Here is a 14,576-nt window from a genome sequence, read left to right as displayed (position 1 = left end):
CGTCATACCACACATCAGCTGTGGCAAGACACTTGTTGTTTGAATCACACAAAACCATCCACATTTAAGCTTTTCATGTTCGCCCTAAACAAGTTAAGGCAAATGCCAAGAGAAGATACCTTTGAAAAAGACACAGCTGACTTCCTATTCCGTCCTTCCTCAAACTAAGTTTGTGCCCTCTTTCTAATGACCTCATTGTAGATCCCAATATTCCTTTCACACAACTTTGTGAAAATTTGATTGTTTAAACAATCAACCTTCACTGATTTGAGATTCACTAAAAAATAAGGATTTGAATATATTGTCTCATAAACGGGATAACTTTCTAGCACTTCAAATATAAAAATCATGTAATCTGTAAAACAGGTTCATCACTAGTGATTGAGATAAACATATGACATAGCAACTTGACACTACTTTAAAACAAGTGTCAAGAAGAACATGCCAGGAAGTTGCTCATCTTTCTTCAAGCACTCCGTCTTCAGGCCCCAAGTGGCCCACCAGGACCATCCGACCGCCGTGTCATCCTCAACTGAGGATGCGGATAGGAGGGGCGTGTGGTCAGCACACCGCTCTCCCGGTTGTTATGATGGTTTTCTTTGACCGGAGCCGCTACTATTCGATTGAGTAGCTCCTCACTTGGCATCACGAGGCCGAGTGCACCCCGAAAAGTGGCAACAGCGCATGGCGGCCAGATGGTCACCCATCCAAGTGCCGGCCATGCCCGACAGTGCTTAACTTCGGTGATCTGACGGGAACTGGTGTACCCACTGCGGCAAGGCCGTTGCCTATCTTTCTTCAAGGGTAACCCATAAATAACTTCTAATGGCTGTGATGGATTTTTGAAAGGAGATTTTGTCTCCAGCAAAGACATTGTCAGAGGGGAAAATCTGAATGGTACAGTTGGCAGCATTGTTACTTAAATAATGTATAAGGATACCAATATAAAAAATTTTGCACTGGAAATGGCAATAAAAATAAGAGAAATGAGTATGAGGAGAGAGGCAAGAAGATATGTGGCAGAAACCATATCATCTCTCAAATACGCACCTGCCTGCCACCACACTTGAGGAGGGCCAAGTTGCTTGTAGTACTGTCCTTTACACTAGCAAATACAGTACAATCTTGTTAGTACATTCCTCACTACCATGTATCCCACACAGTATGTCAATTTTTGGAACTCCCAGTCCCAACTGCAGTAAACACACATTGAAAGACTCGTTTGTACATTCTCCCTACCTTCTTAGTACATACAAATGCTGGGGTAGCTACCACAACTTTTACTGCCAAGAGTGGCGGGAGTAGGAAATTTGCAGCTGTGGAGTGCAGAAATGGACAGAGAGACAGTGCTGGCAAATTTGCAAGTCTCACAGATCATTTGCTATGGTATAAATGATGTGTGGAAGTAGTTTGTACAGGTTAGCAGTCGCTTTGATGACTTCAAGACGTCGGTAGTGGCCAAACAGTAAACTGTATAGCGTGTAACTCAGATGCTGGTGTTCTTTGTTTGTGATTATCTTTTGACTGACTCTCAGTTTGTGATTTTGGTTGTGTTAAAAACAGTGTACTGGTACGTCATTTATTAAAAGACAGTGAGATAGTTTACAAATGAAGAAAAGTCTAACACTATTCAGGAAGTGAACAAACACACACACATGAAGTGTGTTCGTATTGTTCAAAAACTGAACATTCCTCCATCAACATTACATAAAATTGCGAGCAAAAGAAAAATAATTAAAACATTAGGTTTGTAAGGAGGAAAAATGGCAAAGGAAAGCAAATGTATAACAATCAATTTCCAGACCTGGAAAACATGCTACTGAAGAGGATAGAACAAGTTCATGGTTCGAATATTCCAACTGATAGTACTGTGGTTCATGCTAAAGCAATATATTTGACACTGAAGTTGGGGCTCCCAGATTTCAGAGTATCTAATGGTTGCAGCAAAATGTTCACGAATGGACACTGTTTAGTGTATAAATGTCTTTGATGTGAGGCTGGAAGAGTACATACTGATACAGTTCAGTCAAGGAAAAATACTATTCCCAATCACAGAAAACTACAGCCCCAATGATGTTTTTAATGCAGATGGAACTGTCTTATTTTTTCACCTTCTGTGTGACAAAAATGAGTTCAGAAGTGAAAAATGCCATGGCGGAAAACTTAGCAAAGAGAGGCTGTTGTATTATGTTATAATGAATGTGAAACATGAAAGTTGGAGCCACTAATAATTGGAAAGGCAAAGAGTCTACGATGCTTTAAAATGTGTGATCATTTCCATGTAAGTGTATGCCTAACATGAACGCACAGGTAACAACAGTTACATCGAACAATTCTTAGATGCATGGGATGCAAGGTTGTGTGTTATAAATAGGAAAACACACCTATTTATTGACCGGTGTGCAGTGCATGCCTGAAATACACTGTATCTGCATATGATAAAAAGTAGAGTTTTTTCTCCCAATTCTACAAGCTACCTTCAGCCACTTTACCAATGCATTATAAAATGCCTGAAACAAAAATACAAAAGGTTCTCATAAATAAGATGCTGACCTATCAAGATACTATGATGAAAAAGGTTACGACCTTGTATGCTATGCATTTTGTAGGTGCTTGGGATTCTATACCAGAAAGCACAATCTCTAACTGCTTCAAGAAGACTGGCTTTCATTAGACACTTTCAGAAGACACTGTGCCAGAAAATGTAGGAACTGTAGCTGAACAACAGCAGCAAATAATGTAGCAACAAGAAAACACTAACTAACTTAGTTTTGATGAATATGCTGGATGTGAGGAAGGTTTTGCTGTCTGTCAGCCCATGAAAACTGACAGTGTCTTGCAAGAACAGATGGAAAAGGAACAAGAAAAAGTGAAGATGAGGATGAACCAGAGCATTTCTTACAATGTTAAAAGCTACTGAATGCAATGGACACACTTAAGCATTATGTTTCGATTTTTGAAGTCGATGAAGAAGTGATGGACTTTATTAATTAAGATAGACAATACAATATTAATAACATGACAAAATCAACAATAAACTGTTGAATTTTTTCCAAACCTTTTTACAGACAGGACTTTGCACTCTATCCTGCTGTGTTACAGTGTAGTTAAGCAATAAAAGATGTACAATATACTGATAGATTGTTGAAATGACAACCCTTAGTCAATTATCTGTAGTGTGGAGACACACTAAATGAAAAAAGTTTTGTTTGTTTTGAGAAAAATAATAAAAATTGTAATTTTAGGGTAAAATTTATTTTTCCTACATCACATGCCTTTTTATGTATTTTGGATGCTAGAGGTTAAGCTCTCGTACCACATGACCTTCCTGCATTCCAACTGGCTGATGGTAGAAGGGTACACATCTGCTACATCAGATTTAGCCAATGTCCCCATATTTAACACATTTTTGGTTCTTTTATAGTAACATGTAACTTAGAGTGTTTCTGGGCGTGATATTCTGAAAGTTTTCTCAAAAATGGGACATTCTGAATAATAATTTACAGAAATAGCACATCAGGAAATGTGGTGTTATGAGACTGCACATTACCCCAAATATAGTACCCTTAATTCCATATTTACATTGACAGAAGAATCAAATCATTATTGAATTAGGTATTGTTTGGTAACACATTTCCCTGTTTATGAGGTTCAAAATTTGTGGTCCTTTCAAAAATGTGCTAACAAGAGTCCACTGTACTCTAATAATGAAGAATAGAATGATGCACAATTACAACTTAAACAATCAAAACTGCTGTTCACACTCAACTTTAAATAAAAATACAATACTAACAGAAAAGAAAAAAACTGTCAAACAGACCTGCATCAGAACGGACAACATCCACACACTCAATAACGCAAATGCATCTCGCACACGCATGACCACAGTCTCTGGCTGCCAAGGCCAGTCTGGAAGCAGCACTGTATGATGGTGGGGGTAATGAGGAGGCTGGAGTGGGGAAGGGGAGGGATAGCACGGTAGGGGTGGAGCATGGTAAAGTGATGCTTGTGGGAGCATACATGGAGGAAGTGGGGTGAGGGTATGGCAGCTTTGTGCTGTTGGCAAATTAGACAGAGGGGAGGAGGGGGAGGGAAGGGGGCAGAAAAGGAGAGAAGGAAAATGACTGTCCATGCATTGGTGGAACAGAGGGCTGTGTAGGAAATGAAGATCATCACGTTGGGCAGTGTGCCAGCAACTGAGTGGTCCAGCTGTTTCTTGGTGACAGTTTTCAGTGGCCATTCATGGAGACAGACAGCTTCTTGGCTGTCATGCTCACATAGAGTGCAGCATAATGGTTGCAGCTTACCTTGTACATAATGCAACCAAAGATCAATGTTGAACCCTGCCTGAGAGTTCACTCCTCCCTCCAACCGTGATCCACCCCCACTGCCCCCAAATCACCGCTCTTAACTTCCCAGAATTTCTTAACCTCTAACCCTGCATCGACACCATTCCCCAAATCCCTCAACATGCAAGCTAACCTTACATCCACAGAGAGAAACACAATCCACCACCTAAAAACTGATCCCGACATTAAAATCCTACCTGCTTAAAAAGGTTCCACCATTGTTCATCCCCCTACAAACCCTGCTACAGTGACCCCATTCCATAAATCCAACAGAATCTCCAGTATCTCCTCAAATCCCTAGACCCATCCCCAAACCACTCACTCTCTCTCTCTCTCTCTCTCTCTCTCTCTCTCTCTCACCCCCCCCCCCCCTCACCCCTATCACTCCCTGCACTCCTACCTTCAACACACTTCCATGGAATCATCCAGGGTGTGCCATTGTGACCAGTTACTGTGCACTTCCTGAGAGAATCTCTGCTCTTGTAGACGAACGCCTTCTTCAGCCTATTATGCACAACTTACCCTCCTATATAAAAGATAACCACATCCTCCACCGCCTTTCCACAGTTCCTGTTCCTTTACCACATGGTGCCCTGTTCATCGCTAATTATGCTATCTCGCTTTACACTACATCCCTAAAGCCCATGGCCTTGCCACTATTGCACACGACCTTTCTCAATGCCTGGCGGATTCCAGACCTACAACCCCCTTCCTTGGTTCCATGACCAACTATATCCTCACCCACAATTACTTCTCCTCTGAAGGCATCACCTACAAACAAATCTGGGGAATAGCTATGGGCACCAGCTTGGCACCATCCTATGCCAACCTAGTCATGGACCATCTAGAGGAATCTTTTCTAATCACTCAGAATCCCAAACCCCTCACCTGGCTCACATTCATTGATGACATCTTTGTGATCTGGATCGATGTTGAGGACATCCTATCCACATTCCTCCAGAACCTCATCATCATCATCTCCTCCATTTGCTTCAACTCAACAAGCCACCTTCCTCTATGTTAATCTCTGCCTCAAAGATAGCTACTTCAGTACATCCATCCGTGTCAAACCTACAAACCACCACCAATACCTTCACTTCAACAGCTGCCACCCACTCCATACCAAGAAGGCCCTTCCATAAAACCTAGCCACCCATGGCTATTGCATCTGTAGGGACAAGCAGTCCCTCTCAAAAAACGGTCTCACTGAGGTCGTCACAGAGCGTAATTACACTCCCAATCTAAGACAAAATCAGGTCTCCTGAGCCTTATTTCTCCAGTCCTCCATCACCTCCGAAAGTCCCACTGTCCGGCCACACAGGAGCACTCCTCTCGTGACTTAGTACCATCCAGGAATGGAGCAACTAAATTCTCTGCTAGGGTTTCGAGTACCTTGTCCTACCCAATATCCTTCCCACCCCTTCCATAGTGGTATTCTGCTGCTCACCAAACCTACACAATATCCTTGTCCATACCCACACAACCTTTGCTCCCAAAGCCTTGCCTCATGGCTCGTACGCCTGTAACAGACCTAGATGCAAGACCTGTACCATACATCCTCCCACCACCACCTACTTCATTCCAGTCACAAGCATCACCTATCCCATCAAAGGCAAGGCTACCTGTGAAACCAATCGTCTGGTCTACAACCTAAGTTGCAACCACCATGCTGCATTCGATGTGGCATGACAACCAACAAGCTGTCTGCCCATCGACAAACTGTGGGGAAGAAACAGCGGGACCATCCATTTGCTAAGCACACTGCTGAACATGACATTCTTCATTTTAATGACTGCTTCATAGTCTGTGCCATCTGGATCCTTTCCAATAACACCAGTTTTTCTGAATTGTGCACATGGGAACTCTCCCTACAATATATCCTACATTCCCGTAAACCTCCTGGCTCAACTTTTGTTAGTCATTGTCCTTACCCACCTGCCACCTTCCCTGTTCCCATTCCAGCACTACACAGCCCGCTGTTTCAACTACACACTGTAATGGGACACCCTCCTCTAACATTACCTTTTTTTACATATAAATAACTGATACTATGTATACTATCTATTCCTGTATAGCTGAACATTCATGGCTGTTTCACTGAAAGAATTTCATTTCATTTTGTATACGATGTATTATATTTCAGGCTAAAATGCATAAAAAGAAATTATTTTGTTAGTACTCTGTACGTACAGTTCAAATTATTCTTGTTTTAGAAATATTTGAAATAAGAAATCTGGCATACTTAAAAGTCATTTTATTAATTGGACAAACTAATGTGAATTGTTAAATTTATTTCTGGATTCATTTATAGATAATGATAAATTTTAGCAAAGATGCTTCTTTTGTCGAGAAAATTTGTAAACTCTTTCGCTTTGTAAACTTTTTGGAACAATTGAGTACTGCAGAATGCAAAGTAGTAGTGTGCATGCCTCTGATGGAGACAGATGTATTTATATGATCAATACTAATAATGTAATTTTGAATATTAAGTGGACATTGTTAAGATGGTGTGATATTTAAAAATGTGACAAAGAATAAAATTCAAGAAATATACAGGCACAACTTCATCAGTTATTTAGTCATCAGGAACCCACAACATTAACTCAAACTTTCAGCCACAAGAATGTACCCCTAGATGCAAGAAGTGGAACCAACAGCAACTGGATGCAAGAAGTGGAGCCAACAACAACAAGAGAAAATGAAGATAAATAAAAAGTTTTTCTTTCGTATATCTTACACCTCTTTAAGCTTTTGAAACTAATGAAGACACTAAGAAAAATTTAATAGTGATGTATTGGAGGGTGAGATACAGCATTTTACTTCTCTCCTTTTCTGCTCCCCCTCCCCTTTGAGCCTATCCTCCCAGCTGCACCTTGCTGCGCTATCCTCTCCCCAACTCGTTCCTGTATGCTCCCAGTAGTAGCACTTTACCGTCCCCCACCCTTCCCTGCTATCCTTCCCCCTCCCTACTCCAGCTTCCTTCTTACCACCACAACCACCACCACCACCACCCAGTTGCTTCTCCCTATCATGTGCTGCTGCTCACAGTCTGGCCTTGGCAGCCAAAGATTGTCATGTGTGTGTGTGTGTGTGTGTGTGTGTGTGTGTGTGTGTGTTTTGTCTACTCTCACGAAGGGCTGTTTGGCCAAAAGCTTTGTCGACAGTCTGTTTTTCCACACCTCTCTGTAATTCAGCATCTCCAGTACATAATGAGCAGCAACTATCCTTTTCATAATATTGTCATTATTGCATTCTGGATTTTGCCAAACAGAAAAGAAGTCAGATTTAGAACCATTGTTAGATGTCTATAAATTTTACCGTTAATAACATTGTTTTTTATTTACTATCAAATATCACTGAAAAGCAGATGGGGCAAGCTAAGAACTTTAAGTTTTCCAATTAGAGGTGAAACATGTTCCACTCTCTGCAATGCACAGATCAGATTACTCTTGAATTTCTGATTTAGTGGTCTCTCTTAACTCCAGAGCCCATCTCCACGTTCAAGTGTGTTGAACTGTGCTTACACAATGGACATGCAATAAGGTAAATAAGTTAAACCTTTGTTGCGGAAGAATTTTTTGTAGTCGGAGTGGAGGCAGCAGGACTATTTCTGCTAGATTACAGACAAATAAATGCTCTGCATTAAATTCCAAATCAGTTCATAAAGTCTTATGGCAGAATGTAACACAGTGTTAAAACTGACATCCATTAGACACACATAAGCACTTCATGTTTTTCCCCAAGAGGAACATACTATATGTTAGTTCTAAGAAAAATTTCCTTACTTGCTTCCTTGTTAATCAAATCAATAACATCACACAGCACTAATATTTGGAGAACATCCATACAATACCGTTACAATATGATGTATCATCCATAGACTGGAAAGAGTAATCCTACACCTACATTAATATCTTTCATGTACATTAAATTATTTTCCACAAATTCTGATTAATAAATATAATATTATCCTGTAAGGGGATGGATATTTTAATCATTTGTGTTCAGCTACGTAAACATATTATACCGCACTAGCTACATACATTCTTTTCTTTACCAAAGACATCTGTTTGAACCTATTTTAGCAGCAAATCTTTCTGAAATAGATTTCTTAATAATAGTATTTTCTTCAGCTGACAAGGCACTGCCACAATGAATCTGTTTATTTTTCAGTTCAGCAACAATTTACGATTGTTTTAAAATAAACCATGACTCAAAGGTCATACTTCACTTTGTCAAAACACTGTATGAGGCACAAATATGTATCTCCCTAGTAGTTTTTACAGAATACAGGGGCACATGGTCAAAGAACATCTTGAGCTTTGCTTTGTCTCCAATTGGAACTTGCATGAAATACTAACCATTTTATTGTAAAAGCAAAGAAATAACTCCTCATATTGTTAGTAAATGAAAGTTGACAAAATTTCTCCATTTGCTTATGTTCCTGCTCTTCTGACACACCTTTTAGCATACATTTTATGGTGCTGCAACTAACAGTGGGAGTCTTTGTTTGGAGTTCAGTGATTAATATCAAAGTTCTTAGTAATGTCTGGTGCATCAGTCTAGCTTTCACAGTATCTGCTCCATTAGTTTCTTTGTTAATGACATTGTGGGCCTAGACAGTGCACTGGCCACCCCTCCACCAGTGATCTTGTCCTTACTCATGTCAATGTACACACACACACACACACACACACAGGTAAATGGCATTCAGCTGTCCTCCTCCTTCCTCTGTTTCTACACATCAGTAATGCGAAGAGCTCGTGTGTCGCCGAGTCAATTTTTGATCATTAGGTATAGTTCTCAAACAAACCCTAAAGTTGGCATATATGATATTATCTGCCCTTCTATTTGTCAAATTTCTTTTACTGGAGTTTGTGTAATTATCCAGAGCCAGCTCAATTCACTTTAGGATTTTAGGCTTCAAAGGCCTGAATCACTTTTAAGCACCTATGCAGAATATAGAATTGGGCACAAATCTTTTGAAAATCCAACCTGAAGAATGCCTTTCAGCATCTTAAATTACTTTTGTTCCTTCCTTCCTTTTAGCCATTTCTAATATACAACTGCTGGAAGAATAATATTACATTATAAGCAATATCCGCTAATTATCTTGTTATTGCTATCGATACTGGTAAGGTAACAAAATATATGACATAAAAGACCATATCTTTTGATTGTACTGACGTAGAAGCTCAAATATTTTACGCCGCAAAAGGACAATAGACCTTAGTATATGACGACATAAATTTCAACTTCATACGTGTAACCATTCCTAAGAAAAAGGGGTCTAGACAGACAGACACACATAACAAATGGCAAAAAAATATTTTTTCATATGATATAACTGCAAATTAATTAATTTCACTGTGAAAGCTTGCTGCTTGCAAATTTTACGATTCTGGGTCAATGGGAAGTGCCTGTATGTTTTGATGAGTGAGTTTGCGATTATCAAAATATATTTGGTAATTGGCCATATCTTTTTGAGTTAATTGACTTAGGAGCTTAAACTTTTTACACCATGGGCAAAACATAGCCCTTAGTGCCTGGCATACACTTGAATTTGATATGTCTACCAGTTATCGAGAAAACGGGTATTTAACGGATGAACTAACAGACAGATATCAAATAAAATAAATAAATAAATAAATAAATAAAATAAAATATAAAAAAAGAATCTTCATACGATATAAATACAAATTAACCATTTTCAGGTTTTTTCCATTAGGTGTACTGTGAAACCTTCCTTCTTGCCAAATTTCATGTTTCTAGGTCAATGGGAAGTACCCTACAGGTTTTGATGTGTGAGTTTGCAAGTATCAAAATACGTGACATAAATGGTCATGTCTTTTGACTGTACTGACTTGGAAGCTTAAACATTTTACACCACCAAGGGAGTACAGACCTTATTGTGTGACAAATTTCAACTTGGAAAATCCAGGATAGAATGTAACAATATTGATAAATTTCAACTTGATACATCTACCCATCCCTGAGAAAAAAGGGTCCTAACAGACAGATGGACAGACAAATATTTGGAAAACAAATGAACAAAAAATTTTTTGTGTGTGATATAATTACAAATTAACAATTTCTGGTTTCTTCCTTTACTTGTATTGTAAGCTATAGGTTTTCATGAATGAGATTGTATCAAAATATGTGATGCAAATGGCCATATCTTTTGATTGCATTGACTGAGAAGCTTCAATTTTTTAGCTGTGGCAAGGAACCATAGAAATTAGTATGTGGCATATATTTCAACAAAGACAACAAAGTGATCTTATAAGGGTTCAGTTTTTATAGACTGAGACACAGAACCCTAAAAATAACAATAAAAATGAATTTAAAAAAAAATCAACTAGAATTTATACAAGTCTGTGTGGCTGCTCCTGTGAGTGTGTGTAGATAAATTAGAAAAAAAGTAATGTGCCTTTGCTGTCATATATGCGTTGATGCATCACACGTCGGCTAACTTCAAATGAGTGACTGCCTTTCTATTTCTCTGCCTTTTTTTTTTTTTTAAATGAAGTTTTTAGGACTACTCAACAAAAACAACGGACATTCCAAAGGTATGTGCTAACTTTATGTTGAAGGTACTAGTGATTAGATTAACATTCCTGGATGTTAAATCTTACAATTATACAGGGAATATTTCAAAAATAACATCACATATGTAGAGCACAACAAACTACAATGAAAATTATGTTGCATCTACATGTAGATACATAATTGACAAGACACTGTACAGTGCATGGTGAAGGTCACCACATACCACTACTAGCCACTTCCTTTTCTCTTCCACCCACAAACAGAGCAAGTGAAAAACGACTGTCTACAAGACTCACAAGGGGAGGCCGCCAATTGTGAAATTCAGATTCGATTCATACTGCGCATAACAAAAGCTCATGGCCAGAGGTGTAATGTGGCAAAGCACCAAGATGCACTTCTCAGCCGTTGTCGAGAAAATTGACATTAACTGACGCTACGCTGCCGCTGCGGTGAAATACTCTCTACGATTAATAATTTTCTACAGCGTCGTGGCGCAGCGGTAAGGGCTTGGGTTCGTAATCCGAAGGTCGCCGGATCAAATCCTGCGCCATGAAACTTTTTTTTATTATTTGTTTTTTTGTAATTCAAATGTACACACACACACACACACACACACACACACACACATTATATATAATTCCCGGCAATCAGTTGCAACAATTATGCATATAATAAGTTGTTGAAAGAGGACATAGAAACGATATTCCGAAACGAATACGTATATTGTAAGTCAAACGTTCGAATTAGAATAGAGACCCCACGAACACAAATTTTCTGTGGCAGGTATGAAATATAAACTCCGTTACTCGCTCGTTGCACTTGAAGGACAGATGTTGAATGGGCCAAAACGAGCCGCCGCATAAAAGCGTAGTTGCCTGCTAACTTTGAAAAAAGGTAGATGCGGTCCCTAGTGCAACTCATAACATCATCGAAAATCAGTGCGTACGTGAGAGCTTTGGTACATCCTGTTAAACAAATGGAAAAATGGAGACGGCACAATTGGAGAGCGATCCGGGCCCTTCGCATGAAAGTGATGTGATCGAAGAAGATTCTATACACAGTGAAGTGGAGAAACAACAATTGAAAGATGCGTTGGTGTATTTTGAAAGCCTCCTTCATAACAGTAATCGCATCGCAGCAGAACCGTCATCATCAATCAACGAAGAAGCCATGGTAATTGGGGAAGAAATGTTCCAGAATACGCTGCAAATGCTCGCCGAAAAAACCCTCGTTCATGATGAGGAACTGATAGACATTAATGAAATCGATGATAATAATGCCTACAAAGTCATTGAAACGAGTCCCATTGCCAAAGAATCATCAGACGAATACGAGCCGGATGAGAAGAAAAAAAAAGGGTACGATTATATTTCTCTGGATTACAAAATTAGAGCTGTAAATCTGGCCAAAGAACATCCAGGCTGGAGTCTCAAAACTCTACAAAAAAAGGGGTGCTCTCGTTTGACAAATATGGGCTATTTATCCAGGTGGGAAGAGCAAATCAAACGTGGCAGTAGCAAATTTGATAAATAGTACCATCGATTCATGGGTGCATGATCACTTCGTAGAAGCTCGACAAAACTTCCAGCAAGTTACTACCAGAAATCTGCAGCAGTGGGTCTTGGGCGCTGCAAGTCAGTTCCCAGATTTCAACTTCAAAGCTCCAAAAACATGGGTCACCGAATTTAAAAAGAAGCATGGTATTCGGCAATCGAAAATCACAAAATTTGTTTCCCAGAAAGAGACGGCTACCCAAGACGAAATTTTGGCTGCAGCGGACACATTTCGGATCCAGACACGAACGTTGATAACTAACTTCGACAAAGATTTCGTAATTAATACTGATCAAACAGGTACGTAAAGAGCTGTTCACAAATGTCATATGACATGATGATAGAATATGATAATCTGATATATGATTGACAACACAGATTTCGTATATTTCTTATATAAACTATATTTTTATATTTTGTTTGTCAGGGCGCCAGTACCAGTCCACGTTCGACAGAACTCTCGCCGAAAAAGGGTCAAAGGCTATCCTGGCAACCCGACACGACATGAACAAGGTGACGCATTCGTATACGGCACAATATTCACTCACGATGTCTGGACGAGTCTTGCCTTGTGTTTTCGTATGCCTCCAAGAGTCCACAGGTACGTTTGGACCCAGAGTACAGAAGACAGTCAACGAGTATGCCAAGAAGTATACCAACGTTGTTATTACATCCTCCAAATCCGGTAAACTAACAACGGGTTTGTTCATGGACTTCTTGCGTAATGCTTTGCAACCATACGTACAAAAGAAACAGTTTCTCGTTCTGATTGACTCTTGGGGTGGGCAAACAAACTCGGCGTTATACGATGAGATGTTCCAGGACGATAAGAAGTTACCAACATGCACTATAAAAGTCATTCCTCCAAAGTGCACTCCTCTCGTCCAACCGTGTGATGTGTATTTTTACCGGCAGGTAAAAAAATTTGATCAAGCGCCTTCAAAATTGTGCTTTTTTAATCGAGCGAAACCGTGACATCAACTCCAGAGACAATTGTATAAAAATCCAATCCATCGTCCACCACCAATTGTCTTCTCCGATTTTTGCCGATATGATACGATACGCGTGGTATGCATCAAACCTGACGAACGATAGAACAATTTTTCAGAATGTCAATCAGGTGTGTTTCCCAAAAGGTAATTTAAAAAACAATTGTTCTTGTAAAAATGCATCGTTTATCAGATGTGCTCGATGTCGTGCTGTTTTCTGTTTTCCATGTTTCTATGATAACTATCACTCTGGTTTGTGCGATACTCCAGCTACTTCTGGTCACTAATTGTTCATGATGTGCGAGTGTATACCGAACTTTTCAATAAATTGTATCCACTTGAATATTATTTGTGATATTGTATTTCATTTCAAGTATTATTTTTCCACGACAAACGACTTTCAACAACTTATTATATGCATAATTGTTGCAACTGATTGCCGGGAATTATATATAATGTGTGTGTGCGTGTGTGTGTGTGTGTGTGTGTGTGTGTGTGTGTGTGTGTGTGTGCGCGTGTGTGTGTATACATTTGAATTACAAAAAAACAAATAATAAAAAAAAGTTGCATGGCGCGGGATTCGATCCGGCGACCTTCAGATTACGAACCCGAGCGCTTACCGCTGCGCCACGACGCTGTAGAAAATTATTAATCGTAGAGAGTATTTCCCTGCAGCGGCAGCGCAGCGACAGTTAATGTCGATTTTCTCGACAACGGCTGAGAAGTGCATCTTGGTGCTTTGCCACATTACACCTCTGGCCATGAGCTTTTATTATGCGCAGTATGAATCGAATCTGAATTTCACAATTGGTGGCCTCCCCTTGTCAGTATGAGCCCTAATTTCTCTCATCTTATCTTTGTGGACCTTACACCAAATGTACATTGACTACAGTAGATTCCTTCTGCAGTTGGCTCAAATACCGGTTCTCTAGATTTCCACCGTTCCCTACTATCAGACAGTGAATCCAGTACTGATTCAGAAAGGTATGGTTTCCATAGCTACAAGAATTAAGGTTATACATAAATAGTCAATACCTCACAAACAGCAGAAGGACAGACAGCATAAACCAGATAACACTTAGACTGCACAAGGATTGTGGCAGAAAATGATTGTGAACTTTTCAAAGGGACTACAG

General features: G+C 39.6%; 1 protein-coding gene and 1 pseudogene across 2 annotated transcripts in view; both read right to left on the bottom strand.

The window, feature by feature from the left end:
• LOC124621996 (zinc finger CCCH domain-containing protein 11A-like) overlaps nucleotides 1-14,576 on the bottom strand; it is a 64,531-nt gene that overhangs the window by 6,465 nt on the left and 43,490 nt on the right. The window lies entirely within an intron of this gene.
• LOC124623264 lies at nucleotides 673-789 on the bottom strand (annotated as a pseudogene).

The sequence above is a fragment of the Schistocerca americana genome, chromosome 7 (genome assembly GCF_021461395.2).
Source record: "Schistocerca americana isolate TAMUIC-IGC-003095 chromosome 7, iqSchAmer2.1, whole genome shotgun sequence".
NCBI classification, from domain to species: domain Eukaryota; kingdom Metazoa; phylum Arthropoda; class Insecta; order Orthoptera; family Acrididae; genus Schistocerca; species Schistocerca americana.
This window is presented reverse-complemented; position numbering and strand designations above follow the sequence as displayed.